The sequence below is a fragment of the Mus musculus genome, chromosome 8 (genome assembly GCF_000001635.26).
Source record: "Mus musculus strain C57BL/6J chromosome 8, GRCm38.p6 C57BL/6J".
NCBI classification, from domain to species: Eukaryota; Metazoa; Chordata; class Mammalia; order Rodentia; family Muridae; genus Mus; species Mus musculus.
Window position 1 is genome coordinate 116178984 of NC_000074.6, and position 14707 is coordinate 116193690.

Below are 14707 nucleotides of genomic sequence, written 5' to 3' on the forward strand. Positions count from 1 at the left end.
GGGCAGGAACTTGGAGGCAGGAGCTGATGCAGAGGTCATGGAGGGGTGCTGCTTACTGGATTGCTTCCCCTGGCTTGCTCAACCTGATTTCTTATATAACCCAGGCCCACCAGCTCAGGGATGGTGCCACCCACAATGGGCTGGGCCCTCCCACCCTTGATCACTAATTGAGAAAATGTCTTACAGCTGGATCTCATAGAGGCATTTCCTCCAGGGAGGCCCCTTTCTCTGTGATAATCCTAGCTTGTATCAAGTTGACACACAAAATGAGCCAGAACATCCTACATGAGATTCTGGTGACTGTGCCCTGATTTACCCTGTCTCATATAGTTCCTATGATCCCCAGTGCAACTCATTTCACCCTTGTCCTAGTTCAATGAGGTGTCCCAATATCTCTAATGCAGAGGTCAAGAATAGAGGACCAAGATTTAAAAGTCATGCTTCTACTATCTCTGGAAGGAAATGTCTTTCAGTTCACTATAAAAGTGAACCACCACCTCCCACATCAGTGGTTCTCAATCTTTCTAATGATGCAACCCTACATGTTCCTCATGTGGTGGTGACTCTCAACCATAAAATTATTTTATTGCTGCTTTATAACTGTAATTTTGCTACCGTTATGACTTGTAAATATATAATATACAGAATATTTGATATGTGACCCTGTGAAAGGGTTGTTTGACCCTCAACATGGTTGTGACCCACAGGTTGGAAGCCACTGTCTATGCCAATCATTTGGAAGCTTCCCAAGACATGAAATCAGACAAGCTCCTATCTTGCAAAGATGACATCTTAGCTGAATTCTCAGTTCTTATTGTGCATCAATTGCTCTCAACTCCCTCTGCCTTGTTGGTTTTGAGTTTACATTGCGTCTTTTTCCTGTTCTGTCTTCAACAGAGCCAGTGGTAATTCATAGACCAGCACACGTTTCCTTCCTTTCATCCTTTTGCATCTGAGACATGACAGTACTTTTGCCTTTTGTTCCAACTATGAAGAAAGATGAACAAGGGAGGGAAAGATCTACCCTAAGAAGATTAGATCAGAAATAAGAGAGGCACCTTGGCTCCTAGTTGGCCTTGGAGGCCACTAATGTTGTTCTAACTTGAAATAAGGAGAGAAGAGACCACATCAGTGGACCCAACCTCCAGGATGGGTTAAATGAGAACTCTTTGGCTCACTGACTGGTGAGAGCCAAGGGTAATAGTCTAGCATGACCACTTCCTCCCAACGTCCTTCTGTGCTGATTTTCCCACTGGAAATCCCAGGGAATTCTACAATCACAGGTACACTGCAGAGGTTAGTCATACTGGTTAGGATCACTGGGATTGGTAAGCACCTTGGAATGTTTTATACTTAGTTATATTGAGGATATAGCAGCAGATGAGGAAGGCCAGGAAAGGCCAAGACCATTTCTTGGGTAGTGTTTTGTGGCAGCCATGCACTTCATATTTTCCAGTGCTACGGGTACCAGAGCTACTCTTTCTTCTGCTTCAAACATTCAACCTTGCAGTGGCAACAGACATCTTTGAAAAACTATCAAACCCCATGAATAGGGGTTTATAAAATGCAAGAATTGAGGGTCTAGGCTAAGAAGGGGAATGTCATCTCCAGCTGAAGATATTGAAAAACACACAAACAAAAACAAGTTTGTACCTGGAAAAAGGATTTGCTATAAGCCTTTAAGAATGAGTTGGTACTTGAAGACAAGATGCAGGAAGCACAGGAGAAAAGGGTTGAAAGAAAAAGGAAAATTGCTAACTTAGAGGAACAAACCTCCTGTGGGTGATGCTTGAAGTAAGCTAAGGAGAGAAAGATTATGGGAACATTTTATAGAAAGCACCAGAGAGTAGGGCCTGAACTCTCCACACTTCCCCAAATGTTGTCCAGGCACAAAACTAGCAACTGACAATATTGTCAAATGTGCAGTAGTGTTGTGTTCTGATAAAACTTTATTTGCAAATACAGGGCAAAAGCCATATTTAACTCCCTAGACAAAGTTTTCCAATTCATATTCTAGAAGGGAAAGGGAAAAACTCATCTTGAATCTGAAATGGTCTCCTTGGAAGAAGTAAAAGTAATAGCCAGCATGAAATCCTACTCCCGATTTCCTTAGCATCATCTCGTTGAATATAGTAGACCCCCAAGACAGATGCAGGGTTGTTTTTCCAATGTGGTAAGTTCTCATTGGCTTGGAGTAGACAAGTCAAGACCCCACCCCCCTCATGTTCAATCAAGGTTGGCTTCAACAGCTAGCACAGTGGACCTAGGGCTCAGAGAATTGTCCTTTGATGTTCATGGGTCATCTGGAAATACACACTTGTGAAGAAGATGCTGGACTAGGAGACAATATAGCTTCCAGCTTGAAACCAGCTAAAATTGGTGAATAGTACAAACAAGGTAGGCTTGACTTCCTGTGTTAGTCACTTTACTTGTTGCTGCAACAAAATACCTGAGAAGAGTCAATTGAAGGGTAGAAATGTTTATTCTGACTTACACTTTTGGGAGATACACTCCATCATTGAAGGGAAGGCATAGCAGCAGGGACTGGAGAGCAGTTAGTCACACAGCATATGTGTTCAGCAATCTCAGAACGAACAGGACAAAGATCTGGGCTCATGAGTTCCTCTCTTCCACTATTCTGAACTTTTGACTAGACTCTTCTTATGTGGGTCTTGTGCGACTAACTACAGCTGCTGTGAATTTATAAGAACAATACCCATGCCATGTCCAGAGGTCGGTGTTCCCCATGTCCAGAGATCAGAGTTCACTGCATTTCTCACCATATTCCAGATGATGTAAGGGGAAATGAAAATAATGCAAAACTTAGTCTCTTTTTGACTTTTTAATCTTGAAGCAGGTTCCTCACTAAGTTTCCTGGGATGTTCTTAAACTTACTGCACTGTGCATTCAGACCTTGATGTTGCAATCCTCCTGCCTCAGCTTCTGGGTAGGTGAGATAGCAGGGCAGCACCACCAGGCCTGGCTATGTTGTTACAAGTTATAGGTAGGTGGGAAAGTTTGAGGGGAACTCTGCCTTCTTTCTGGGACAGAAAAATCTAGCTCCTCACGACCTCATTGTGCATTCATTCACACTTAATATCTTTCAGGATCACTCCTGGTAAGCTCTTCTACCACAGTTCCACTGCACGAGACCTTAAATAGAAATAAATAGCAGCATTAGTTAACAGCATTATATCATGTGAGTCTTAAACACCACAATGTGAGGGAAATAAAGCTTTATTAGGAGTCCAGTTATAAATCTGCATTAGATAAAGCAGCAGTTATTTTTGGAAAGCCTTGGTGATTTGTGCCCCCTGGAAAACAATCTGTTTCTTTGGATTCCTCTGAGATGCTGCTCTGGGTTTCACTGATGCCACCTCCACTACTTTAGTGCCCTGTCTGTGACACAAAGTAAGGTATCATGACACTTGGTTCCAGGGTGTGGGAGATGAAGAGGCAAGTGGTAACAGCTAAAGGTGAACATAAGCTGACCATGAAAATGAAATAAAATAATAGCGTGCTTCTAGGATTGATGAAATTGGAACTGAATTTGGAGAAACTAATACATACACACACACACACACACACACACACACAGAGAGAGAGAGAGAGAGAGAGAGAGAGAGAGATTTAGTTACATTCAATTTTCTAAAATCTCAAGTCTAGATCATGACAGCTGTCATTGTGAGAACAGCATGACTTTATTTACTTATCAAAGAGAGCGTTGGCAAAATAGGAAGAAAATGAAATGAATTGGTTTATAATTTATGGCCTTGAACATGTTGGTCCATGACTTCTCACAGTAGGGTTGCCCAGTAGGTTGGTTTTATGGTCTTTGGGAAAAAAAAAAAATAAAGTTCAGCTAAGAGATAAAGTTGAAACAGTGCCTGAGCCCCATTGGCAGAGTCACGGAGCTGAGAGGACCATAGGGCTCACCTAAACTAGGTCACTGTAAAACCTGGGATGGCCCTGACTCTGAGTCTTTGTAAAGATAGCTCAAGCACCGCACAGAATTACTATGTAGGAACATTGCACAATAAGCCCTGGGGCCTACAACCTATTCTGTTCCCTTACATGTATGTGGTCAGCACAGTACGGCCTTCCCCAGTGCGATCTGCAAACAGAGCTGACTCTGACCATTGAAGGCTCTGGTTGGTATTCTGCCTCATGAATTCTCCTGTAGCCCTTTGAAGGCAAGGAAGAACTTGGAAGTAGTTTTGGAAGATATCGGATATCAGTACATATATGACCAATGCATTCCACCATGCTGTAAGCAGACAGGGTCAATTTCTCCTTGTTCCCAAGTAAGTATTCCTACATAAACACCCATGACTCCTCATTTATATTTATATTTATATTTACGGTCACTCATCCTTTTGGGTGGTTTTTGTGCTTTGCTGTTACTCTTATCTTGTTGCTTTCTTCATAGTCTCATGCAATCTAAGCTGCCCTGGAATTCTCAATGAAGCTGTACATAACCTTGAACTTCTAACCCTCCTTCCCTCCCCCCCCGCACCCCCCCACACCTCATCCAAGAGCTGAAAGTATAGGAATACAGCACCACACTCTGCTCATTGAGTCATTTTAGAAGACTGTACTGAGTGCCTGTTCTGTGCAGTCTTTGTCCTGGTGCAAAGAAGGAACATAGTACATCAATAGGGACTGTGTGACCTTTTGGGGAGTTAAAAGGATACCTGGGCAGAGACGGCCTCTTTATGCAAAGCAATAGGATAAGTGTACCAGGAATTCTGGAAGTCAGAAACCATGGATTTACCATCACATTAGCACATTGTCATCCTTCCTGTGGCACCATGCTGGCCATTAGAGGACATGTAGCTCAAGACCCCAGTCATAACAAAGATTGCAAAAAGCATACTCTGATCCTGTTGAGAAAGGCCATGCTGGTTGGTTTTACAAACCTAGACATGTACAGGAAGAAGAAATCTCAACTGAGGAAATGCTTCCATGAGGTTGTTTGTAAGCAAGCATTCTTGACTGATGGTTGATGTGGGAGGGCCCAGCTCACTGTGAGCGGTGCCACCCTTGAGCAAGGAGTCCAAGTGCTATAAGCAAGCAGGTTGAGCAAGGCATGGAGGGCCAGCCAGTAAACTATATTCATTCATGACTTCTACATCAGGTCCCTGTCTTTGTGTTGCTGCTCTGACTTCCCTTCATGATGAACTACAACGGCAAGCTGAAAGAAACTCTTTTCTCCCCATGTTGTTTTTCATCAAATGGTCTTTATTAAGGGATTTAGAACAAACTAAGACAGAGGCTGCTCCTCCAAGTGAGAACAGAATCTGGTCCCCACCAGAGAGCTGATCTGACACGTAAGCTCAGCTTCTGTTCAGTGGACCAGAGGCCAGGTATTCAATCCGATCCACTTACAATCACAGAAACATTACAGCCACCCATCCTGCGATAGCATCTCAGCTCCACCATTCCAACCACTAATCTATTATTGTTCATCCCTGGATGGCTGACTAACTAATGCGATTAACATACGGTTGAGTTAGTGGCTGCAAAGAGATACCATCTAGGGTTGAGCTAAGAGGGGAAACTACAGACTGCAGATATGCAAGGCAGGAAATGGGACGGACAATGCTCGATGCTTGAATCTGGTCCCAGGCTTTGCTTTAAACGAGCAAATGACCTATCCATGGGACAATTCGCTGACCAGTAGGGGCGAAGGTGTCACTATCGGGTCAGTCTGGAATGACCTCATACTAAAACAGGAGATAAGCGCTCGGCAACTTCAAACATGAGGCTCCGTGACTCAATCGGAGCACATCAAATCTTTAAAGCAGAATGAAATCTCCAAGGGAGAAGGCTGGGCTACTGTCCTGTTTAATATGTCATTAGCAAGAATCTGTCTAATCAACTGTGGCAATTATTGGCATTTCATTATAAATGCCTAAAGAATGAGACTGAATTGAGAGATGCATATTTGAAATCCTGGTCCTGTGTGTGCAGCACCAGAAAGAAAAATGAAAATTTGCAGAAACTGCTCCTTAGACCGCCTTGAACCAAGCAGCCATTGCTTTTTTAGGGGATGAACACGATATACTCCGTGAGAGCGAAAGCAAATGTTTCCAAATATTAAAATTGAGAATCCAAATTCTGAAACATTAGGGTGCTGGGGTAACCATTGGTGTGGCCTATCTTGCTAACACTTAGAGAGTGGGCCTATCAGCTTTGTGGTATTACTGCCAAGAGTGCCCTCCGACCTTGGGCACTTTCCTTGCTTCCAGAACCACAAAGCAGATTTATCCTTTCTGCTCAGTAGCAGTACAAGTTGGCATCTCCAGAGTGCCCGGCTATTCTGTTTTGCTTTCATAACCTCCGTGGATCACGTGCCACTCTGTGACCAGACTGCCAGAACACCCAGATGCAAATTTGTGGCCTGCCTCTTTCCAGAGGACTAGAAGGCACGCCGTGTATTTATGTACTTTCTGTCCTGACCTCCAAGTTGGCTGTTTGTCTGTGGTAAGTCTGTACGTCAGTCCCCTATTTAAGAAGGAAAGGCTTTGGCAAGAGCCCTCCTCCTGATATCCAGTTTCAAGCATTCTGCAAACTTTGCTCCTCACAACCACCAAGATGATAGTTGCTCTGAGCAACATCTTTTGCCAGCTTCGACCTCCCTTCTGTCTCCCCCCATCCCATGCTCCATTCAAATCTTTGCTTATTTTATTTTTTTACTTTAAACTTACCAGTATCTCCTCTGAATTCATTCTAGCAATTGTTTCCACCAGAAACACCCTCTTTCACGCCCATGGATGAAGCTCCAATCTTTCTTCCACTGTGAACTTGAAAGTCCCCCAACATTTTCAAATGTTCTTTCTCCTTGTTTCTCTCTGTCCAGCTCTGTCCTCATTCATTACACAAGACCGCACTTAATTTATCTGTTGGAAAACAGTTATACAGTGCCTACAGTTTAAGTACTGTTAACTAAGTGACTGGGCAAACAGGGTTCTGCCAGCCCATTATATATATAAACCATTAAGTATATCTTTGAGAGATTGTAGCAATGGGAAGGAAAAAAATTAAGATGCTTTTCTGAGAGCATTAGTCAAGAAGGGAAAAGGTAGGCTGGAGAGGGGGCTCTGTAAGTGAGGGTATTGCTACCAAGCCTGACTGTCTGAATTTGAGGCCCAGGACCCACATGTTAGAAGGGGAGAATTTATTCCACAAGTTCTCTGATTTCTACTACATGTGTGCAATGGCAGGCCCCTGCTCCCCCAAACAAATAAATGGACTATATAACAAAAATTAAATGTTAGAGATCCTAAATGTAAAACAGGATAAATAATTCTGAGTGTTTCTGTCATCCTTCCTATATGTGAGTAGGTTGATGAAAGGTTCAAAAAACCACAATTAACGCAGGTTGCTTTGGTCCAGAAACGGGGCTAAGCACTATAGAGCGGTCATTTCCCATTTGCCAAAGAGCTTATGAGCATCGTGTCTGACTCCACTCTTTTGCACTCAGCATCTGAATGCAGCCCAGACTGCATCTTAAAACTCCCCAAGTCAGTCATCATGAGGGATGTCCATGTTTCCCACATTCGCCTATAAGCTATCACCTGGAGACTGAAGGCAACAAGGTCCCTGTGAGCACCGGATCAGAATTTTCCAGAGGGGCTGTAGTCCAAGTCAGTATGCAAGCCAGGTGGATTATATCAGGATTGGGTCAGGACGTGCTGAGATTGAAGGGAAAACAGGAAGGAGGGCAATGGCCAGGTGGCAACAAGGACACTTTTACAAGTGCTGTGACTATCCTGTTGCTCCCTATATGCCTATACTTTACCTAACAGCGATTCAAAGCAATCATAGGTGCTCCATATTTGTTAAACGCAGGAAAGAAATAGTTCCTGAGGCATTATTCAATGCAGTCAAAACGCTGGCTTCAGCTGCACGTCAAACCCCTTTCTATTTGGAGAAATGGCACTCTCTCTGAGTGCGCTGAAGCGCTCGTCAGCTTACCGTGTGACTTGAGGCCAGCATTCAGCATGCCTCGGCCCCGAATCTATAAAGCCGGAGGGAAGCCACTCATCTGCTTCCTCTGGTGGCATTTGGAAATCTCAAGTTGCACGCAGACACCAAACAAGGACACCAAATGTGCGGCAGCCAGCCTGTGTTTTTGGATCCCGCACATGTGCAGCCTGTGGCGGTAAATTGCTCATTAAGAGCATTGTTGGGAGACCAGCGAGGCTCTCCCACCCTGTGATTTCCAAAAGTTCTGGAGAACATCATCTAACTTACCATCCAGGCTCAGTCCCCGTCTATCTGAGCTGTCTGTGAGGCCTCTCAGAAGGGAGGAGATGAGAAGAATTCTGATACAGGGTAATGAGAGGAGGTGCGGGCTTCTGGCTCAAATCCCCAGCTGTATGCCCTTCACCTCTGGGAATCACAGTGTTTGTGTGAAAGAGGAGAAACCCACTGGCAGTGAGTTCTTGGATTCTGGTGAAAACCAAACACCGTAATGTCCACCTAGATTGAGATAGATGCTGAGGTGGGCAGGCATCATTATCAATTTGTTCTCGCTGCAAATACAATTTTGTTTCAGGATGTCAGCACAGCCTTGGTGTTAGCAGAAGGAAAGGGGATCCTCCCCGGGCACGGACCACCATCCACATGCTGATCTGCACATGCCTCATGCTTCATTTCCCAGTCCCCATATGTGCACAGGGATAGCTGCTTCACTGGGTGACTGTCAGCAAATGGGTAATCCAAGCATGAAGTCCGCCGAAAGGGAAAAACTACCTCTGATTGTTTTTCTTAAGAGCTCCATCAAAGGTTTCCCACTTAGTTTAGAATTTTGATCATAGGGGCTACTACCACTGAGCCTCTGCCTATCTTTCCTGCCTATTGCTCCCCAAGGCTCAGATGTAGAGCACTCTAAGTGTTGGAAAAACTACCACCTGATTTGCCATCACAGTCTTCTTGATTTTCACTCTTCCTGGGACACCCAATGACACAATTTTCTCCTCTGATAAGTCTCTGTAGAAAAAAATCCAAGATTTCAGACACTGATTAGCCAACCCAAATTTACCTCTGCCTCTATCCATGGTTCAATACACATCCTAACATATAACTATGTTCTTCCATAAGTGGCTAGTGTTGTGCATAGGTTACTTTCTACTGGTTTATTTTTGTCCTCCTGTTACCAGAATAAGAGGGAAGTGACTGACTACTCATGACTTGCCTTGCCATGTAACTTCTAGAACCCAAGGGAATACCCTACCTATAACAGATGCTCAATAAATATTTGCTGAATGAATAAATGAGGGAAGGTGAAGGGCTGAGGGACAGATGACATGCTGCCTTAATCCTTCACTTGTTGAATTTAAATAGCTGTTGTCAAGTGGATATAAACTAAATACAAGGATAGTTTCTCAGTTTCTCCTCATTCATTTACTAATTCATTCATTCACTCATCTGTTCACTCATGCATCCTATATTTTCTGAGCATGTTTATCATGGCATGCTTTCCAGGATCCTAAGGGTCCATAGATAAAAAACACAAGCCCTCTTCTTGGAAGCTCACAGAATAGATGAGGGGCAGGAAGAATCGATGTGACTGAGTCCTGACTATGTAGAAAGCTCTACCTTTCGTAGTTCGTATGGACAAATCCTGTAAGATGCCTTTTAGCCTACGAGAAGGAAGTTGTTCTTCCTGTCACTGGGCTGAGGGCAACACCAAGACCTGAGGCGCTGGGTGACTTGCGCAAGATTTGACAGAGAATAAGAAAGACCAGAAAAAGCAGGTACACTTCCCTTGTACTAAAACCCTTTCCTGTTCCCGTTCTCCATAAGAGCATGCGGGTTCCTGCGTGGGTTTCTGGGAAAACAAGAACCCACCTGGAAGACATCCATAGTCTCTAAAAAGATGATTCAAGATACACAAATGGGCTGCAAAGACCATCGCCAATTCCCACCATCCTGTGAACCCGTTCCACAGTCGGCATGAAGAATGGGGGCTTCTTTTAAAACCTAGGTCAGCTATGACTTGCTATAACCAATGTAATATCGCACAGGAGTGTGCATGTCCTGGAATCAAGTAGTTGCTATGTCATTCTCTTGATAGTTATCTGTGCAAAAGCCTTCAGATAGGCCACTTGGAGACAGAAGACAAGTCACTCTCCAACCAACAAAAAAGGTCTCCCCACTTTTGCCAGTAGCATGTGCCCATGAGTGTACCATGGGAGGACACCTACCCAGGACAGAAACAAGTCACCTCTATCCAACCTTGAAGCTGTAGATCTCTGAGCCAGCGCACAGTACTTTTCCTGAGTGACCATATTTGAGAGTGGTTTGTTAGGCAATAGGTAACTGAAATGCAGACCCTGTACAACAGGTGCCTTTGTTTGGATTTAGTGCTTGGGACCATTTCCCTGGAGATTGCCTTAGAAGCAAATGTTGTCTTGGCAGCAAGGGTCACCTATCACAGTGTTTCTTTTCAGCTCCCTTCCTCAAGCATGCTGCACACAGGGTCCATGCTATGGACAATGGCTTTGGTGAGTCATTGCCTTTGCTGTGTCCAGAGCAGAGATAGAGATTGTGAGCCTGCCTTTTTTTTTTTTTCTTTTTTCTTTTTTTTTCCCGGGGGGGAGGGGGGTGTTACGAGACAGGGTTTCTCTGTGTAGCCCTGGCTGTCCTGGAACTCACTCTGTAGACCAGGCTGGCCTCGAACTCAGAGATCCGCCTTCCTCTGCCTCCGGAGTGCTGGAATTAAAGGTGTGCGCCACCACGCCTGGCCTGAGCCTGCCTTTTCAAAGCTTTCTGAAGCTTTTCAAGGGGAAGTCCCATCCTTTTCCTTTCTCTGGGACTCTGAGACTCACAGCCCAGATTCGCAGACTTCTCCAAGGTGAGGAGAAATGGCTGCGGTCCAGGTTACACAGCAGAGCCATGCTGGTTAACAGATCAATAGTGCACAAGAGAGTAAGGACCATAGAATGCTCACTTCAAAGAGGACTAGGAAGCACATTGGGGCTTTCGACTGGAAGCTGAGCCCCTGGCACTTAGAAGGCTCAAAAAACCAGGCCTAGCAGCTGCCTCTCTAAGTCTTTCCATAAAGGCCAAATGGTCCAGAAATTACGCTAAATTATCCATATTGATTAAACTAATTCAGAGCCATAAACCAGCTTTTGGAAACCTGCGGTGTGTGGGTCTGTCCAATTTATATCAAGTGCAGTCTAATTTCTATTATCCAAAAGGTGTCAGTTGGGTAAGCTCACATTTATGTAATTCATGTATAATATTACTTTCTTCTGAAAGTGGCTTAACAAAGGTATAATTGAGAGGTAAAATTCTCAGCCAAAAGAAAGGGAAATCTTGCCGTTAAAACTCACATACACACTTGTGAATGAACCCCAGCTTGGAAAGCTGGTTCCTTGGGTCCCTGTGAACCAGTGAGCAATGCAAACTCATACAAATATTTCTGCATGTCTGAGTGTGGTGGGCATTAGCAGTTGCCTCGTCTGACCCTGTCTATAGTCCCTGCATTCTGGCCACTTCCCAGGAGTGGTGGCCAAGTAACAAACCCAGATCAATGAAGCAAAGTGAATAGCTGGCTGTGGGGAAATATTGGTTTAGAGATATAAAAAGACACTCTGCAAGCCTGGCCCTTGACCCATGGAAACTTTCATCCTTTCTCCATTCCAGAAACTCGACAGGATAGCGGCAAGGAAAGATCGACAAGGACTCTGTGTGCTGCGCATGCGTGCCTGCATGTGCGCATGTGTGTGGTCTGCGTATGCGCACAAATGCACAATCAAGGCAGAGACCATTCGATGTTATTGCTTAGGTCTTATTTTTTGATCTAGGGCCTCTGACTGACCTAGAACTCCCTATGTCGGCAAGGCTAGCAGCCCACTGAGCCCCAGGGATCCACTGGTCTCTACCCCTCGGCACTGAGAATTCAGAACAGCACCGCCATGCCCAGAATTTTCAAAAATTTGTATACTAGGGATCAAACTCGGGTCCTTGTGCTTGTGAGGCAAGCATTTTACAGACTGCTCCTTGTATGTTCTATTTTGCAGGATTAATCAGACTTCTCAAGAAATGTGCAGTTTTATCACTTTGAGTTCAGGTATATATACTTGAAAGGGATTTTTTTTTTTTTTTTTTTTTTTTTTTTTTTAAGATTCATGGCCCTCCTTGATTCCTTAACCTTTGAAATGGCCCCAGTGATCCCTGCTCTGCTAGCAAGGTTGTCACACAGCAATGAAACTATGGCAAAACAGAAGCCAGCAGCCATGCAGCTACTCCTGGGTTCTGTCGGATGTCAATATCCTGCTATGTTACCATGATTTCCTGGTTAGGTACTCTGCCATTTGCTTTATCCTGGAGGGGGAAAAAAAAAAAAAGAGTAGACGAACAGAAATGGGGATTTTCCTGTTAATATGTTAGAATCGTACATATTTGATTTTTCCAATCCTTTTCCAGTGCCCAGCTGAATTTCATCACTAGCAACTCGAAGACCCACACATTCAAAGATTCTTCCAGAGCTCAGGCGCCTTCTCAAATGAATCGTGAGGTTTCCTCCCTGAAGGGTGTGGCAATCTGCACTTCTAAATCTTTATAATGTACTCCTTAAGCCACACAATGTGGTCTTCTGAAGCAAGGTATGTGAGCTGAGTGAGTGGCCGGCTGACCAGCTAGTGTTTTGTTTTAACAGTGAATGGGAAATCAGCTTATTCTGTGCCTTGGCTTTAGGGAGATTATTTCATTAGATTGCAGGGTAATGGTATTAGCATGCAGAAAATTCCCTTTGGCTTCTGAAAACTGTTAATCTAACTTGGGGACTCTAATCCATTCCTAAGGTAGTTTCCATTGTTCTCGAAAAACCTCAAAACATTGATTTCAACTCATAAAGCTGTAAAATATTTGCAGTTATTTTCGAGTAACAATACCAGAAAGCCTGCCTCATGCTGAGTTAATTCTCATTTTATTTCATTTTGGTTCCACTTTATTTTTCCCCAGAAACTCCAGACTGAGATAAACTCCCAGCGAAGACAGACAGTAGAGCACATGCTCGCCCATGGAAGACTGAAGGAGGTCTTCTGAGCAGAGGAGATGCAGGGCCTCTGAGGACCCAGTGAGACATCAGGAAGCATGAGCCCCCTCACTGGGGACCAACTTCAACTATTGCCAAAAGAACCAGAGCCCATTGTTAACTTGGACAAGTTCCCCCGTTGTCCTTGAATTGAATTATTGTCCTCTGCAACCAGGAAGCTAATTATTGGTCAAATTGTGTATTCCCAGAGCTGAAGCCATTCTGGTAATTCTCCAAGGGGAAGTGGGGGTGGGGTCAGAACAGAACCTTTAGAAAAATGCAAATGTCCTCGGTGGAATTTCTGGGGACCCCTGGTATTTAGGGTCAGGGTGTCAGCATGCCCTTTGAACTGGATGCTATCCTTTTCTTTCCTGGCTTCCTGTTCCTGGAAGCCTGCTCTCTCTGAATTGTTTTGATTAAGCCCCGTTTGGAGGACTAGATTCCCTTGAAGCATCCTCCACCATATTTGATGATAAATCTCATTCAATTTCCCGTGCAAGGTGGCAAGCTTTATTGCTTAACAAACATTACATCTACTCCGCAGTCATTTATATCTGAATGGGTTTATTATAGGCGTTGTGTTTCATTCATTGTGCAGCTAATTCCATAGCATGCTGCCTGAGCTCTGGATGGCCGTTGGGCCATTATCAGCTTCCAAGACAATTGAAATCTTTTCCCTTGCAGTTTCAAGAAAATGGTTTATGAATATGTAACACAAACTGTGTTAACAAGGCAAATATACTTCATTTCTTTTATGGCTATGCCCAGGCCATGGCATAGCTGTGCATCTCACTGAGAGTAAACTGTGCCTTAATATAGAAACAAGTCCCCTTCAACAGTGCTCTCCCAAGGCCGTATTGCCTTCGCCGAAGCCATGTGCTCTAGTGCGGCTCTCTGTGAAATGAGCCCCAGTCGACCTCCTACGGATTCAATTATCTTCTCTACACGGATGGTACGCTCTTCCCCTGACTTCCCCCAAGCCAGCTTTCCTGGTGTGGTCCTACAAAGCATTCTGATTATAAAACAGCTCCATTTGGGCGCCCTGCCGTCGTCGTGGTAGAAACGGTATTATTGTTCATTTTCTGTGTGGCTCGTTCTCTCTGTACTGTTCCCTGTGACCTTCATTCCACAAAGGAGTGCTTGAGAAAGGGTACCCAAGTCTGCACAGTGGCTTCCTAAGTTGACCTCATACCTGCCCATGTATGTCTATGTCCACTGTACATGGTGGTTGAATGACCACCAAACCTCCCAACCTGGGATTTTAGGATGTTCCATCCGGATGCCCATTCACATCTCTTCCCTGTAGCCATGTCTTATGTAGGTAGAACCCTTCAGGAAGATACCTTTTCCAGGACAATTCTGTGTCTTCTAACTCCCATGGTGCCAGGAATATACTCTGTATATGTTATCCTATAATAGGTCCCCAAGCCCGCATGGCTTCTATCTACCCTTAACCTGTGGTGAGACAAATGTATTTCTGGGGTAATGGACATTTTAGTCACTTCTGTGACTATGTCTTCCCACTGCTCAACATTCTGATGGAGCTCACTATGATTTAGAGCAAAGCAACCTATTTGTATCTTCTCTTAGTGAAGGAGACAGACTCCTGGTGGCTTGAGGAAGGCTCTACCTGACCCTGTGGATGTTTTTCAA

At 44.3% G+C, this 14707-nt stretch overlaps 1 long non-coding RNA gene across 1 annotated transcript; it reads left to right on the forward strand.

The window, feature by feature from the left end:
* Positions 1 to 11769: 11769 nt before the first annotated feature.
* Gm31225 lies at positions 11770 to 13550 on the forward strand. The gene is made up of 3 exons (XR_388072.4): positions 11770 to 12088; positions 12445 to 12623; positions 12982 to 13550. It is a non-coding gene; the product is annotated as a predicted gene, 31225 (long non-coding RNA).
* The last annotated feature ends 1157 nt before the right edge of the window (positions 13551 to 14707 follow it).